Source organism: Giraffa tippelskirchi, chromosome 12, assembly GCF_054371585.1.
Source record: "Giraffa tippelskirchi isolate mGirTip1 chromosome 12, T2T-mGirTip1v1.2.pri, whole genome shotgun sequence".
NCBI classification, from domain to species: Eukaryota; Metazoa; Chordata; class Mammalia; order Artiodactyla; family Giraffidae; genus Giraffa; species Giraffa tippelskirchi.
Window position 1 is genome coordinate 122037535 of NC_137286.1, and position 17865 is coordinate 122055399.

Here is a 17865-nt window from a genome sequence, read left to right on the forward strand (position 1 = left end):
TCACTGGACTGTCAGAGAAGTCCTGATGATACTTTTAATAGGAAAGCATGTTACTTATTTTGGGAATCATTATCTTAACCTGCATCTGTATTGTTGCTGCCTCCAGTGCAGCCAGAGAGTCACCAAGTTAGTGAAACCCCTTGATGACTGCTCAGGTGAAAATTGTTGGGGGAAAAAAGAGGGCGTGTAAAATGGGAAGAGCCGGTCGTGGGGCAGGGGGAGGCTCTTCCCCTCCTTCTGCCCGTGTCCCGTGAATGTACGTTTCACCTGCCGTTCCCACGCTGGGAGCCATTTTCAAGGACACAGGCTCGAGAGAGAGCAATGTGTTACTGAGACTGTCTGGAGGCACACGTATCTGAGCCCCCTTAAGGCTTCTGTATAAACTGGTAAGATGCTTGGGAAGTGCGGACACATACCCATCTTGGCGGCTGCTGAAGACAAGCCTCGTAAGTTCCCTTGCTTGAGAAAACTGCTACCTACCCACCTGGGGTGGGCTGCCTGCTTCTTGGGTCTCTCCCTGTACCTTCATGTACGGCGTCCATTTTGGATATCGCTGGGATGCCGAGTTTGCGAATCAACACCTAAAATAGTCAAGTTTGCGGAGACAGAAAGTAGAATGGAAGTTTCCAGGGCCTGAAGGTGCAGATGGGGAGTTATTTGGGATGGAGTTGCAGTTTGGGATGATGAAAAAGTTCTGGAGGTAAATGGTGGTGATGTTTATATGATATTTCAAACAGACTTAATGTTGAACTGCACACTTAAAATGGTTAAAATGGCAAGCTTTATGTTACATATATTTTATCATAATAAATACTCCAAGCCATGAATGTATTCGTTCAATGAGAAATAACTGATACAGTAACACAGGACTTGATGTTTTTAACATCTGGACCCCCTGAAACAGCCCTGACCCCCTGAGGGTTTCACAAGCTCCTTCAGGAACTTAACTCCATTTTTCAATTGACTCCTCTCTCAGAGCGTCTCAAAATCAAGCCTGGGGTGTGTTACAAATGCCAGCCTTCATTCTGTATCACTTTTCTCTGCTCAGGAGCATCCGTCCACTGAAAATACAAACTCTGCCTCCTCTTTAAGGTACTTTTCTGTCCCACCATCACAGGAAAAGCCAGGAGACCACATGTCAGTGAGTTTTGTTTTTGTTTTTTTTAATTTATTTATCTATTTTTTTACTTTACAATATTGTATTGGTTTTGCCATACATTGACATGAATCTGCCATGGTTGTACATGTGTTCCCCTCCCATAACCCCCTTCCCACCTCCTTCCCCATCCCATCCCTCTGGGTCATCCCAGTGCAGCAGCCCCGAGCACCCTGTATCATGCATCGAGCCTGGGCTGGCGATTCGTTTCACATGTGATAATTTACATGCTTCAATGCCATTCTCCCATATCATCCCACCCTTGCCCTCTCCCACAGAGTCCAAAATACTGTTCTATACATCTGTGTCTCTTTTGCTGTCTCGCATACAGGGTTATCTTTACCAATTTACTAAATTCCATATATATGCGTTAGTATACTGTATTGGTGCTTTTCTTTCTGGCTTACTTCACTCTGTATAATAGGCTCCAGTTTCATCCACCTCATTAGAACTGATTCGAATGTATTCTTTTCAATAGCTGAGTAATATTCCATTGTGTATATGTACCACAGCTTCCTTATCCATTTGTCTGCTAATGCGCATCTAGGTTGCTTCCATGTCCTGGCTATTGTAAACAGTGCTGCCATGAACATTGGGGTAAACGTGTCTTTTTCGGTTCTGGTTTCCTCAGTGTGTATGCCCAGCAGTGGGATTGCTGGGTCATATGGTAGTTCTATGTCCAGTTGTTTGAGGAATCTTCACACTATTCTCCATAGTGGCTGTACTAGTTTGCATTCCCACCAACAGTGTAAGAGGGTTCCCTTTTCTCCACACCCTCTCCAGCATTGTTTATAGACTTTTGGATAGCAGCCATTCTGACTGGCGTGAAATGGTACCTCATTGTGGTTTTGATTTGCATTTCTCTGATAATGAATGATGTTGAGCATCTTTTCATGTGTTTGTTAGCCATCTGTATGTCTTCTTTGGAGAAATGTCTGTTTAGTTCTTTGGCCCACTTTTTGATTGGGCCGTTCATTTTTCTGGAATTGAGCTGCAGGAGTTGTTTGTATATTTTTGAGATTAATTGTTTGTCCATTGCTTTGTTTGCTATTATTTTCTCCCATTCTGAAGGCTGTCTTTTCACCTTGCTTATAGTTTCCTTTGTTGTGCAGAAGCTTTTAATTTTAATTAGGTCCCATTTGTTTATTTTTGCTTTTATTTCCAATCTTCTGGGAGGTGGGTCATAGAGGATCCTGCTGTGGTTTATGTTGGAGAGTGTTTTGCCTATGTTTTCCTCTAGGAGTTTTATAGTTTCTGATCTTACATTTAGATCTTTAATCCATTTTGAGTTTATTTTTGTGTATGGTGTTAGGAAGTGTTCTAGTTTCATTCTTTTACAAGTGGTTGACCACTTTTCCCAGCACCACTTGTTAAAGAGATTGTCTTTTCTCCATTGTATATTCTTGCCTCCTTTGTCAAAGATAAGGTGTCCATAGGTGTGTGGATTTATTGCTGGGCTTTCTATTCTGTTCCACTGATCCATATTTCTGTCCTTGTGCCAGTACCATACTGTCTTGATGACTGTGGGTTTGTAGTAGAGCCTGCAGTCAGGCAGGTTGATTCCTCCAGTTCCATTCTTCTTTCTCAAGATTGCTTTGGCTATTCAAGGTTTTTTGTATTTCCATACAAATTGTGAAATTATTTGTTTTAGTTCTCTGAAAAATACCATTGGTAGCTTGATAGGGATTGCATTGAATCTATAGATTGCTTTGGGTAGTATACTCATTTTCACTATATTGATTCTTCCGATCCATGGACACGGTATATTTCTCCGTCTATTTGTGTCCTCTGTCAATAAGTTTTAAGAGGTGCTCACAGGGGTCACCAGCTCCCCATTTCAGGATCCAAGCCTGAGCCAGGAATTGTTGCCGAAATTTGACCTCTGTATACTGGTGTGGGTTCAAATCTTGGAGACAGAGCTTTGGGTGAAATAGAAAAAAATAACATTATTAAAAAAACTTTTTTTGGCCACACCAAGTAGCATGTGGGATCTTCTCCAACCAGGGATTGAACCGGTGCACGCTGCATTGGGAGCACAGAGTCTTAACCACTAGACTGCCAGGGAAGTTCCCAAAATAGTTTTATTGCCAAGCAGGGAGTCCAGAGTGGCTAGTGCTTAAAAGACTTGAACTCTCCCAAAGGCTTTCAGGGAAAGGTTTTTTAAAGATAGGGTGAGGAAGGAGGGGTTTGGGGGGGGGTGTTATCAGCTCATGGAGATTCTTTTGACTGGTTGGTGGTGACGTAATTGGGAGTCACCATCATCAACCTACTGGTTCCAGCTGGTCTGGGGTCTATGTGCTTGTGGACAGCATACAGTTAATTTCTTCCACCTGGTGGGGGCTTCAGTATATGCAAAACAGCTCAAAGGACATGGTTCAGAATATTATCTAGAGCTTTTGAAAGTGAAAGTTGCACAGTTGTGTTTGACTTTTTGTGATCCCATGGACTGTAGCCTGCCAGGCTCCTCTGCCCATGGGATTTCCCCAAGCAAGAATACTGGAGAGGGTTGCCATTCCCTTCTCCAGAGTATCTTCCCGACTCAGGCGTCAAACCTAGGTCTCCTGCATTGCAGGCAGATTCTTTACCAACTGAGCCACTAGGGAAGCCCTTGAGGAGGAACTAAAAGGCCCTTGAGTTTGTTTAATGGCTAAATTATTATTGTTTTGTCTTGCTTGACTATTTTCCTTTCATTCTGCATTTTCTAACTTCTCTGATTAAGTTTGTTCTATGAGTAAAGTTTTTCTACAGACAAAAGGCAGGCGCAGATCATGGGTTGGGGGGTTCTATTCCAGGAAGGCCTCATAGGGTCCTGCTGACTTACAGAAGGACTCACCAGTGTAATAAAAAAGATAGATCATCTTATTCTGAAATTAACTGTTTACTTTGTGTTTATTCCCCTTAAAGGAAGCTAGTAGAAGGGAGGGCATTGATTCAAGTGTGTGTATTCCTAGCCTCTGGGCTTCTCTGGTGGCTCAGATCATAAAGAATCTGCCCGAAATGTGGGAGACCTGGCTTCGATCTCTGGGATGGGACGATCCCCTGGTGGACAGAGCAGCCTAGTGGGGTCCATGCGGTTGCAAAGAGTTGGACCGACTGAGCAACTAACACACACACATTCCTAGCCCCTAACACTGTGTCAGACACATAGGAGTAGGTGTTCAGCAAATTTTTTCAGCTGGAGATATTCAAGCTAATTAAACCAATTTAGCATTTAGTTACACCTCTATTAGTTATCTATTGCTACATTGCAAATTACCTGAAACTCAATGGTTTAAAATAAAAATAATCATATATTATCTTTTACAGTTTTGATGAGTCCAAATTTTAGGCATAGCATAGGAGAAATGGCTTCATAATGACTGGGGGCCCCAAGGGAAGGCTCAGAGGCTGGGGACTGGAATTTTCCAAAGGTTCATTTGTTCACATGTTTAGTGCTTGACAGTGGGTCACCAACATGGCCTTTCCATGTGGCCTGGGCTTCTTCCCAACATGATGGCTGGGTTTCGAGGGTAAGTATTCTGAGAGAGAGAGAGAAAGCCTTCAATAACTTACCCTCAGAAATCACACTGCATCATTTTTGTAACATTTAGGATAGTTATAAGGTGTGTCTGTGTTCAAGAAAAGGGAATGTAGACTCTAACAGAGGCATATCAATGTCACTTTGTAAGAAGAGCGTGGGAGATAGGTTTGTGAATTACATATGCCACAGTGGCTCAGACGGTAAAGAATCTGCCCACAGTGTGGGAGACCTGGGTTTGATCCTTGGGTTGGGAAGATCCTCTGGAGGAGGGTATGGCAACCCACTGCAGTGTTCTTTCTAGAGAATTGCCATAGATAGAGGAGCCTGGCAGGCTACAGTCCACAGGGTTGCAGAGGGTGGGACATGACTGAGGGACTAGGCACAGCACACAATAGCACAGTGTCTGTAATGGGTCAGATACTGTATTAATGTTTTTTCCCTTTAGAATATCTACTTCAGTTTCTTCAGTTCAGAAATCAACGATAGCAACATTTTTTGCTCTGTTCTTTACTTCAGTTCAGTTCAGTTGCTCAGTCGTGTCCGACTCTTTGCGACCCCATGAATTGCAGCATGCCAGGCCTCTCTGTCCATCACCAACTCCCAGAGTCTACCCAAACCCATGTCCATCGAGTTGGTGATGCCATCCAACCATCTCATCCTCTGTCATCCCCTTCTCCTCCTGCCCCCAATCCTTCCCAGCATTAGGGTCTTTTCCAATGAGTCAACCCTTCGCATGAGGTGGCCAAAGTATTTTACCCATAAATCTAAAAGAGCAGAATATAACTGGCTGTCTTTTTCATGATTCAAGGTTGATTTACTTATTAATGTGCTTGTTCAACAAATCTTGATTTGAGCACCAACAACTAGATGCTAAGTTAGGTGCTAAAGAGAGAGGTGAACAAGACAGAATTGGTTTCTACACAGGTGGCCTGGTTGGTGGTGGAAGAAAACCTTGTGACCATTATTTTATTTATGTGTAAATTCCACACAGAGTCAAATAATAGAGTCATAGATCGATATGACTTTCACGAAGGCCACCCTTCTCTCTTGGTGGGGCCATGGCAACCAGGTGGCTGACCATTCTAATTTTAAAACTATCCAGGGGATAAGAGAGAAAGTTCCTGATGATAAAGGTTTATGGCAATTTAAGCTCATTTATCTTTTGTCTGGTTTTCTGTGAAGCCACAAAATAGTCAGGTCTCCCTTTACAAGCACTCGTTACACATTAAGTAGTTATTATTGATCACTTGTTAGCTCTTTACTTTTCTGGCTAATTTTTCTCAACTTTTAACTTTTCCTCAAGAAGTAATTATCTATTTTTAAACATTTAAATGTTTTTTCTTCTTCCTGTAGGGAAATTCAAACTGTACACAGAATTTTGGATAAAGTCAAGAAGCTAAGAAAGTGAAAGGATAACTTGCAGGCCTGCAAATGCTGTATTTCTGTGAGTACACACTGGTAATACTGGCGTTTAATGTGATACCGTGTTGTTTGTGCTTATATTGAAGTTTGTTGACTCTGATTCCTCTTCTTTGTAATGTAGCTCCCAACTCAGGTTTGTAACCTTGCTCTAGTTTGTACTTTGTTCTTTTAAAAAAGTTTTTTGTTTTTATTGAAACAGAGTTGGTTCACAATATTGTATAAGTTTCATGAATATAGCAAAGTGATTCAGTTATATATATATATATTTTCAATTATAGGTTATTACAAGGTATTGAATATAGTTCCTTATGCCATACGGTAAATCCTTGTTGTGTATCTACTTTGTGTACAGTAGTTTGTGTTTTTTAATCACATACTCCTGGTTTATCCCCTCCCCCTGCCCATCCTTGTTCCTTTGGTAATCACAGGTTTGTTTTCTATTTCTGTGAGTCTATTTCTGTTTTATATATAATTTCATTTGTATTATTTAGATTCCATATGTAAGTAATATCGTATTTGTCTTCCTGGTTTACTTAGTATGATATCCTCTAGGTCCATCCATGTTGCTGCAAATGGCAATATTTCATTCATTTTTATGACTGAGTAATATTCCATTGTATAAATATATCCACCACATCCTAAACCAAGCATCTGTCAATGGGCACTTGAGTTGCTTTCCTGTGTTAGCTATGGTGAACAGTGCTGCTATAAACATTGGGGTACATGTGTCTTTTCAAATTAGAGTTTTCATCTTTTCAGTATGTATGCCCAGGAGTCACATTGCTGGATCATATAGTTTGTGCTTTGTTCTTAAATGTCCATGTTAATCTCTTATCATCAGCATTAACATCTTAAATGAAATTACTGGGATCCTATTTTCTTGTTTTGATATTTTAAATATTTTAGCATACTTCCTGACCTGGCCTTGAATGTTTGAATTTAATGTGTTTAGAGAAAGCTGCTCTAAATACCCTTGGAACTAGTATCATTTGTTTAGCATTATTGAACTCCTATTATATGCTAGGCACTGTGCCGAGTTGCAGAGATCTGATGCCCAGTAAACAAGCATGATCCCTGCCTTCTCAGAATCTAGTGTCTGGTCAGAGAGCTAGACTTAATCAACTGAGTTACACACCAAGAAAATGCTTGCTTAATAAGACACAGAGATGTTGGGCATTTTAGTCAAATGAAATTTTAATTTTTGAACAGGTTTAGATTTACAGAAAAATTGAGAAGGTACTACCAACCATTCGTTCTTGTATACTTGGTACACAGTTTCTCCTGTTACCAACATCTTATATTTGTACAGTATATTTGTTACAGTTCACACACCACTGTTGATACATTATCAGTTAAAGTCCATTATTTATTTTAATGTATTTATTTTTAATTGAAGGATAATTGCTTTACAATATTGTATAGGTTTCTGCCATTACCTCAACATGAATCAGTCATAGGCATACATATGTCCCCTCCCTTTTGAACCTTTCTCCCACCTCCCACCCCTTCCCACCCCTCTAAGTTGTTACAGAGCCCCAAGTTTGAGTTCCCTGAGTCATACAAATTCCCATTGGCTATTTATTTTACATATGGTAGTGTATATGCGTCCATGCTCCTCTCCATTTGTCCCACCCTCTCCTCCTTCCACCTGCCCATGTCCGTAAGTCTGTTCTCTATGTCTGCATCTCCGTTGCTGCCCTGCAAATAGGTTCATCAGTACCATCTTTCTAGATTCCATGCTGCTGCTGCTGCTGCTAAGTCGTTTCAGTTGTGTCCGACTCTGTGCAACCCCATAGACGGCAGCCCACCAGGCTCCCCCGTCCCTGAGATTCTCCAGGCAAGAACACTGGAGTGGGTTGCCGTTTCCTTCTCCGATGCATGAAAGTGAAAAGGGAAAGTGAAGTCGCTCAGTCGTGTCTGACTCTTCACAACCCCGTGGACTGCAGCCTAGCAGGCTCCTCCGTCCATGGGATTCTCCAGGCAAGAGTACTGGAGTGGGGTGTCATTGCCTTCTCCGTCTAGATTCCATATATATGTGTTAATATATGTTTTTCTCTTTCTGATTTACTTAACTCTATGATAGGCTCTAGGTTCATCTACCTCATTAGAACTGACCCAAACGCATTCCTTTTTATTCCATTGTACATGTGTACCACAACTTCAAAGTCCATAATTTCTTCAGATTTCCATAGTTTTCACCTCATGACCTTTTCCATCTAGATTCCATCTAGAACACCACAGTAACTTTAATCATCGTGTCTCCCTAGGCTCCTCTAGGCTGAGATGGTTTCTTAGACTTTCCCTGTCTTTGTTGACCTCAACAGTTTTTCGGAGTACTGGTCAGGTGTTTGTAGAATGTCCCTCAGTAGCAATTTGTCTGTTTTTCTCATGATTAGACTGGGGTGGTGGGTTTTGGGGAGGCAGACCACAGAGGTAAAGTGCCACTCTCATCACATCCAATCAAGGGTTCATACTGCCCAACCTCCCAGTACTGGCTGGCCACATCCAGTTCTTTAGCCCCAAGGGTGGCTACTCTTTCTAGTCCCTTTGAACCTGCTCCCCTGCCGTCAGGGGAGCTGTCCTGGGTATATATGTTGTTGTTCAGTCACTCAGTCATGTCTGACTCTTTGTGACCCCATGAATGGTGGCACACCATGCTTCCCTGTCCTTTACCATCTCCCGGAGCTTGCTCAAACTTATGTCCATTGAGTCAGTGATGCCATCCAACCATCTTATCCTCTGTCATCCCCTTCTCCTCCTACCTTCAATCTTTCCTAGCATCAAGGTCTTATTCTAATGAGTTGGCTCTTAGCATCAGGTGGCCAAAGTATTGGAGCTTTAGCATCAGTCCTTCCAATGAACATTCAGGGTTGATTTCCTTTAGGATTGACTGGTGTGATCTCCTTGCAGTCCAAGGGACTCTCAAGAGTCTTCTCCAACACCACAATTCAAAAACATCGATTCTTCAGTGCTCAGCCTTCTTTATGATCCAATTCTCACATCCATACATGACTACTGCCCTGTGTATATAGAGGTGAATATGGTGTTGGGGAAACTCCCACTCTGAAATCCACAGATGTCTTTGGAGCAGATCCCCTCTTCCTATAAGTCACTCTGGCCCAGACTCTGAGCTCTTCCCTAGAGTCAATGGGAGGGGAAAATGGAAACACTGCAAGCGTGAAAGTGGCATCTGAGAATCTCCTCTGGGGGCTCCACCTCTGGCCTCTTTCTAGTTTCTGCTTAGAGGCCAAGCCCCATTCTCTCTCCCCCCATCACAGAGAACAAGAGTTTGTTCTCTTCTGGAGGACAGAGAGCTTCCCCACTTCATCCCGATAGAGAGCTCTCCTGATTTCCCACAGTGGGGAGGGAGCAGCCTGGATCCTGTGCTCTGCTCTAAGTGGGGGCCCTGGAGGGTCCTGCCTGGCAGTTCTTGGTGCTCTGTGCTCCCAGAGGCAGGGGGAGGCTGGAGTGAGGAACCTGAGGTAGGAGAGGGCTTGCCGGGTGGAGTCAGGGAGGCCTGGCCTCTGCTGCGGAGGCCTCTGCCTCTCCTCTGCCTTTTCCTAGGCCTAGGACTTCACCTCCACTTCCACTATATCTGCTAGACCCTTATGAAGGAACCTGCTTCTCCCCTCCCCTTCCCCCACTAAAAAAAGGTACATACTGTCTACATGACATATCTCAGTTGACATTGACCTTGACCAGCTAGTGGCTGAGGCTCTGTCAGTTTCTCCACGGTGCAGTTACCCCCATGCTCCCATGCCATCCTCCTGGAAGGTCGTCACCATGTACTGCCCACACGTACGGAGTGGGCAGTTCTCTTCCACCTCCCTTGAGCATCTCCATAAATTATTTGGAATTTTTCTGCATGATGGATTTGTCTTTTATCCCTCAGAAAGTTTATGTTCATAACCAGTTTGGTTATTTGCAAACCATGTGACCTCTAGTGAGCTGCTTAACCTTGATGAATTTGTCTCCTAATCTTTATTTCATTTTTAAAATTAATTTATTTATTTTAATTGGAGGCTAATTACTTTACAGTATTGTAGTGGTTTTTGCCATACATTGACATGAATCAGCCATGGGTGTACATGAGTCTCCCATCCTGAACCCCCCTCCCACCTCCCTCCCCATCTCCTTATCTTTAAAATCTGTCTTCCACGTAAATTTTTGAGACAGGGAAGTCCAGAATGCTTTGTGCTTTATGAAATGTGACTCTACGAGGATCTTAGTTGTTGTTTCTCTTAGTTCAGATTTCTTGTCCCCGGAGGCAGTCTTTCCTGGAGGTTATCTGAGTGGTGCTCCCCGCCCCCCCCAACTTCCAGCTCTGGAAGGGGTGAGGGGACAGTGGACCAGCCAACGGTGGAGGGGAGTCTGTGGTTTCAGGGTGTGGCTGCTGGTTGGGGACCCAGACCCTCGGGCCCTGGTCGGAAGTTCTGCATGGCTTGAAATTCTTTACTTTCCTGCCAGGAAAGCCCCTCACCTGGGTGATGGCTGTGGTTAAGATTACCCAACAGCAAGCTGTTTCAGGACTGTGAACCGGGTCAGAGGTATGAGGAAGAGAAGGGCTTTTTCTAATCCGGGAATAGACAGGGTGTCAGGAGCATCTGGGTCCCAGGATTTCAGTCGAGGCTGCCTCCCCTCCTCTTTTGAGCATCCTCCTTCTCTCTGCTCCTCCCTGAGATTCTCTTAGGAGGATTTTTGCTTTCAGTTTTGTGCAACTTCCTCACGCGGTTGCCCATTGTGATTGAAATGATTGCCTTTATAAAAGACTCTTGAAAGTCAGGTTGAAACAAGGCACGGTCTCTGCAGAGGATGTTAAGCGTGTTTACTGGAAGCCTGCCTGCCAGGACAAGATCCCTCTGAGAACACCACACACAATCTGCTATTGTCTCTGGGGATGAGATGGTGCCAACAAAAAATGTGAAGTTCCAGCCAAGAGGAGGAATCCTGCCTTAACTGCTTCACCACTAAGAGTCGTTACGGGAAAGGATTGTAAGTGTGTGTGTGCGCTCAGTCGTGTCCGACTCTTAGAGACCCCATGGACTGTAGCCCACCAGGCTCCTCTGTTCATGGAATTTTCCAGGCAAGAATAATGGAGTGGGTTGCCATTTCCTGCTCCAGGGGATCTTCCTCACCCAGGCATGGAACCCTTGTCCCTTGCATCTCCTGCATTGGTGGTGGATTCTTTACCAGCTGAGCCAGAAGGGAAAGAGAAGGCAAACCCCCTGTCCTTGGTTTGAAGCCTGCAGACACCTGCGCACAGATGGGACCAGAGCAGAGCCTGTTAAGTGTCCTGGTACCATGGAGCCAGTGGTTCCCTCCTAGATGGGCACTGGTCGGCATCAGAGCCTCGCCTCCATTCTGAGCTTGCCTGATGCTGCCAGTGGGGAAAGTCAGTGCCCCCTCACCCACTTTTCCACCTTCTTGTTATGGTCCCGGAAGTGTTCCTCAGGGTTAACGCTGGGCCAGCACTGTGGGGTAAGTTTGGGGTAGCCGCATAGCTTTTTTGGCACCTTAAGAGGAGAGGATAAAATGCAATATGCAAGGAAGGAACTCAGGAAGAAGAAACAAGACAGAAAAGAAGAAAGAAATTATACTGAGTTAGGTAATGGAGGCTTCCCAGGTGGTACTAGCGGTAAAGAACCCGCCTGCCAACGCAGGAGACGTAAGAGACACAGGTTTGATCCCTGAGTCAGGAAGATACCCTGGAGAAGGGCATGGCAACCCACTCCAGTATTCTGGCCTGGAGAATCCCATGGACAGAGAAGCCTGGCAGGCTATAGTTCACTGGGTCCTAAAGGGTCGAATATGACTGAAATGCCTTAGCACACACACAGGTAGTGGAGAGATTTGTCCTAATTTTATTAATTCTTTAATTTGCAACTTCACGAGTGTGGGGGCAGGATGAGACTGAAAGGGGAATTAAAATTCTCAAAGCCTCTTCTCCCACTTTCTCCCAGCTTCTGATGAATAAAAATAAAGGGGTAATAATTAATTCTACATAGAAACTCATTTTCATTTTTGGTTTGTTTATTTATCATTTATTTAGTTTTTGGCCACATGGCATGGGATGTGGGATCTTGGTGTCCTGACCAGGAATTGAACCTGTTCCCCCTGCACTGGAAGTGCAAATTCTTAACCACTGGACTGCCAGGGAAGCCCAGGCGAACTTCCTTTTCTTTCTTCTCACAGTCTGTGTCAAGGTTTGAGCCTCACTGCCACTCACAGAAAACTCCTCACTGCTGTTCTGAGCTTCTGTTCTTCACTTGCCCATGAACGCAGTCCATCCTCTCCTATCCTCTCATCCAGTTCAGCTTTACTATTTAAAAATTCTAGTGCTGTGTCCTAATTCAGGACTCCAGGCGTTTTGGGAAATACTGGCTTCATGTGAGTAACCCCTCAGGGGTAAAGGACTGAGCCTCTGGGGCGATGGTCAGCATTCCCTCCTCTTCCCTCAAGTCCTCTCCATACAGAACTACTGTCTTCAGAGGAGAAGCCCATTTCTGAGTCACCAAGATGCTTAGCCAGGTCCCATTCTAGTTTCACTCACTTAAAGTTTGTCCTTTTAGGACAAAGTTTGTAATCCTCTATGAGCTGTCTGTGGTGAAGGAAGGTGGACATCTGCTCAGGTTTTAAAGTTTGAGTCTGATCACTTTGATATCCGAATTACAACTGGGTCTGACTCCAGGATGAATTTTTTTTACCTCCTAGTCCTCTCTCTCGAATATATCTGACCATCTTCCAGGAAAGTCTGGAGCTCATGTATGAAAAACTGAAGAAGGGCTCGAAGATATTCTCTTTCTCCAGAGAGAGTTTCTTTAACTTCTGGAAGGCAGTTAGAGGAGCAGATCCCTTTAGTCCAATTAGGGGACAAGCTGATTTGAGCCCAAGTTCCAATCCTTATGGCTTCTTTACTTGAGGTTTGCTTTTACTTCAAAAGTATAGGACGTCTCACATGAAACCCTGAAATGACTGCCTGGGCATCTCCACATTGGCAGCTGCTATACTTAAAAAAAAAAAGTCTCCCAGCACAGTGAGACCGCCCTCCTTAGTGTTTCAGCTGCTTAGCAGAGAAAGCACTTTTTGGATTTGCTTCCCATCTCTTGGCCTGCACCACAGACAAATGGATGAATAACTCGAGAGCAAAAGTGGCTTATTTTCCTGCATTTCCCTTCTCTCTAGGATCTTATGTGTGTGTGCTTGCTAAGTCGATTCAGTCGTGTCCGACTCTGTGTGACCCTATGAATTGTAGCCCACAAGGCTCCTCTGTCCATGGGGTTTTCCAGGCAAAAATACTGGAGTGGGTTGCCGTGCCCTCCTCCAGGGCATCTTCCCAACCCAGGGATTGAACTCAGGCCTCCTGCATTGCAGGTAGATTCTTTACTGCTGAGACACCAGGGAAGCCATCTAGGATCTTAGCTTTTTGCATCTTGGGTCTCCTGATGGTCTTGACTCGCCTGATGCAAGAGACTGCTCGCTGGTCTCACTGTATGCATGTGAAAGTCACTCAGTTGTGTCTGACTCTTTGTGACCCCATGGATTATACAGTCAATGGAGTTCTCCAGGCCAGAATGCTGGAGTGTGTAGCCATTCCCTCCTCCAGGGATCTTCCCAACCCAGCAACTGAACCCAGGTCTCCCACATTGGAAGCAGATTCTTTACCAGCTGAGCCACAAGGGAAGCCCAAGAATACTGGAGTGGGTAGCCTACCCCTTCTTCAGTGGATCTTCCTGACCCAGGAATCAAACTGGGGTCTCCTGCATTGCAGGCAGATTCTTTACCAACTGAGCTAACAGGGAAGCTGCTGGTCTCACTGGTTGAGCTCAATTTCTCTGTATCTCAGCAGCCACTTTCTCTCCAGCCTCTCAATTAGCTTTCCTTCTGCCAAGGATCTTGACCTTCTCAAGCTTTTGACTGCTTTTATAGTCCTTGGAGAAGGAAATGGCAACCCACTCCAGTGTTCTTGCCTGGAGAATCCCAGGGACGGCGGAGCCTAGTGGGATGCCACCTATGGGGTCGCACCGAGTCAGACACGACTGAAGCGACTTAGCAGTAGCAGCAGCATAGTCCTTCAACATCATTAAATAGTGTGTGTGTGTTGTGTTTCTCTTCTGATTTTATAGAATTGGTCAGCTATCAGCCAGGTAGCAACATCCTGCCCTTGTTTTAAATGCCACAGATGGAAATAGTCTACAGTTTCCCTTTCTTCTGCCTTGCTCTGAGCCATTGGTTTTAACCTGAGGAACCAAAAATATACTTGTTTGATTTTACTTACACCTTCAGCATAACAGGTCTCATATTTGGGATTGCGGATGTGTTTTAAAAGACAGGGGTTCATATTTCCAGCTTCTCCCATTGTGACCTGGGCTTCCCTGGTGGCTTGGCGGTAAAGAATCTGCCTGCAATGCGGGAGACCTGAGTTCGATCCCTGGGTTGGGAAGATCCCCTGGAGGAGGGCTTGCAACCCACTCCAGTATTCTTGCCTAGAGAAATCCCCGTGGGCTACAGTCCATGGGGTCGCAAAGAATTGGACATGACTGAGCAGTTTAGCACAGAACACCTGCAGGGTTGGTACTCTAGAGTAAATGTATTTTATAGCTACCATCTTACTGGTGAGAACTTCTCACTCTCTGGGAATCCAGATGAATCATCTGGGGTTTTAGCCAGACAGAGATTTCCTGCCCGAGAACAGACCATCTGTATCTCACTTGAGACAAAGGAGAAAGGAAGCCAAGGACAGATTCCTTTGGTTTCTTCAGCTGTGAAATGAATAGGATGACACTGTGTGTGTGCTAGTGGTTCAGTCATGTCCGACTCTTTGCGACCCCATGGATGGTAGCCCACCAGGCTCCTCTGCCCATGGAATTTTCCAGACAAGACTACTGGAGTGAGTAGCCTTTCCCTTCTCCAGGGGATCTTCCCAACACAGGGATCGAACTGGGTCTCCCACATTGCAGGCAGATTCTTTACCAGCTAAGCCACAAGGGAAGCTCCAGGATGACATTCAGTTCAGTTCAGTCACTCAGTCGTGTCCAACTCTTTGTGACCCCATGAATTGCAGCATGCCAGGCCTCCCTGTCCATCACCAACTCCCAGAGTTTACCCAAACCCATGTCCATCGAGTCATTGATGCCATTTAACCATCTCATCCTCTGTCGTCCCCTTCTCCTCCTGCCCCCAATCCTTCCCAGCATTAGGGTCTTTTCCAATGAGTCAACTCTTCGCATGAGGTGGCCAAAGTATTGGAGTTTCAGCTTCAACATCAGTCCTTCCAATGACCACCCAGGACTGATCTCCTTTAGGTTGGACTGGTTGGATCTCCTTGCAGTCCAAGGGACTCTCAAGAGTCTTCTCCAACACCACAGTTCAAAAGCATCAATTCTGCGGCACTCAGCTTTCTTCACCGTCCAACTCTCACATCCATACATGACCACTGGAAAAACCATAGCCTTGACTAGATGGACCTTTGTTGGCAAAGTAATGTCTCTGCTTTTAAATATGCTATCTAGGTTGGTCATAACCTTCCTTCCAAGGAGTAAGCGTCTTTTAATTTCATGGCTGCAATCACCATCAGCAGTGATTTTGGAGCCCCCCAAAATAAAGTCTGACACTGTTTACACTGTTTCCCCATCTATTTCCCATGAAGTGATGGGACCAGATGCCATGATCTTAGTTTTCTGAACGTTGAGCTTTAAGCCAACATTTTCACTCTCCTCTTTCACTTTCATCAAGAGGCTCTTTAGTTCTTCACTTTCTGCCATAAGGGTGGTGTCATCTACATATCTGAGGTTATTGATATTTCTCCCAGCAATCTTGATTCCAGCTTGTGTTTCTTCCAGCCCAGAGTTTCTCATGATGTGCTCTGCATATAAGTTAAATAAGCAGGGTGACAATATACAGCCTTGACGTACTCCTTTTCCTATTTGGAACCAGTCGTTGTTCCATGTCCAGTTCTAACTGTTGCTTCCTGATCTGCATACAGGTTTCTCAAGAGACAGGTCAGATGGTCTGGTATTCCCATCTCTTTCAGAATTTTCCACAGGTTATTGTGATCCACACAGTCAAAGACTTTGGCATAGTCAATAAAGCAGAAATAGATGTTTTTCTGGAACTCTCTTGCTTTTTCGATGATCCAGCGGATGTTGGCAATTTGATCTCTGGTTCCTCTGCCTTTTCTAAAACCAGCTTGAACATCTGGAAGTTCACGGTTCAGGATGACACTAGATGATCTCAAAAATCGCTTCTGATGGTGAGCCCACCTGCATTCTTTGGTCTCTTTATTGAGGATTTTGTTAAAAACAGCACATTTTTGTTTCATCTACATTTTTGTTTCCTCCAGCAGCTCAGTGGTACTGTAGTCTGGTTTTTGATGTTTGCATGAATTCTGTGCATCACTAAGTTTCTTAGGGTGACCATCACAAAGGACCACAAATTGGGTCACTTAAAATACCAATGTTTTAAGAAATTCATCCTCTCGCCGATCTGGAGGCCAGGAAATCTGAAATTGAGCAGGGCTGGTTTCCTCCAGAGGCTGAGAGAGAAGTCCTGTGCTGCTTTCTTAGGTTCTTGGGGCTGCTGGCAACTATTGGCTTTCTCTGCCTTGTAGATGCGTGTGTGTGAGCGCTAAGTCACTTCAATCATGTCCAACTCTTTGCGACCATATCGACTGTAGCCTGCCAGGCTCCTCTGTCTATGGGGATTCTGCAGGCAAGAATACTGGAGTGGGTTGCCATGCTCTTCTCCAGGGGATCTTCCTGACCTAGGGATTGAACCCATGTCTCCTGCATTGCAGGCAGATTCTTTACCACTAGTGCCTCCTGGGAAGCCCGTGGTGACTTATATGGGGAGAGAATCTAGAATAGAGTGAATGTAGGTATATATATGGCTGATTCACTTTCCTATACAACTGAAACTAACAATATTGTAAATCAACCGACTCCAATAAAGAGCAAAAAATAAGAAAAAATGGGTCTGGAATGTAAATCAATACATAAGCAAACATACTTAAAATAAATATATATTGCAATAAGACTTAAATAAAAGGACTCTCAAACATTTAGATAGATTCAACTTTGAAAAAAAATGATACTTACTGAGTTTATAATGTTTCCCTGAAGAAAGAAGTAGCTCATTTTGTATTTTAAATTAGTCATCAGAGGAAAAGAATTCCATGTTTTCCGGCATCCAGTCTTTGAAGGCATTACTGTCTGCATCTCTTCCATTAAACTAGGACATAAAGAGGGAGGTGACATTATACATAATAAGCTGCTCGCCATCCAACTATAAAATCCTTTATCATGCTATTTCTGAGGGGTGAGATTGTACGGCTGCCTGCAAACATCTCAACTTGCCGCATTGTTTGAACATTGCTATTACCTTTCTGAACTTCAGATCTAGCTCTTCGATTTGTTCTCTCCAGCTTCTTAAGGCTTCTTCTGCGCCAGTTGGGTTGGTATTTAGGAATCTGGATGAATATGCTCATTATCTAATACAAAGTGACATAAAACACTCCTGCCACGAACTCCGCCACATAACCATACCCCACTGTACTCCTGTGATTCATTCAGTACTAGGTTAATAGCATTTATGTTATTCATAGATCTCAGTTGACCTTGATCTGATAGAAACTCCCTCCTTTTTATCTCTGTTCTATACTGGGGAGGTTTTGTCCCACACAAACAATGGTACTTTTGTACATCAAAGCACACGCACCCCGCTACAACATCTCAAGTGTTAATTTTCCTTGCATGCATAATATGTATCCCTC

At 44.2% G+C, this 17865-nt stretch overlaps 2 long non-coding RNA genes across 3 annotated transcripts; one reads left to right on the forward strand and one right to left on the reverse strand.

Annotated features, from left to right (window-relative positions):
- Positions 1-312: 312 nt before the first annotated feature.
- Positions 313-7446, forward strand: LOC145529444 (uncharacterized). Its single transcript, XR_014071235.1, has 3 exons — positions 313-446; positions 1049-1137; positions 6030-7446. It is a non-coding gene; the product is annotated as an uncharacterized LOC145529444 (long non-coding RNA).
- Positions 2295-17646, reverse strand: LOC145529445 (uncharacterized). 2 transcript variants are annotated; one of them, XR_014071237.1, is made up of 3 exons: positions 17475-17643; positions 17192-17324; positions 2295-3075 (listed from the first exon to the last, which is right to left on the reverse strand). It is a non-coding gene; the product is annotated as an uncharacterized LOC145529445 (long non-coding RNA). The 2 variants fall into 2 exon arrangements; XR_014071236.1 differs by lacking the exon at positions 2295-3075 and adding an exon at positions 8212-9118 and having other exon boundaries at positions 17475-17646.
- Positions 17647-17865: the final 219 nt, after the last annotated feature.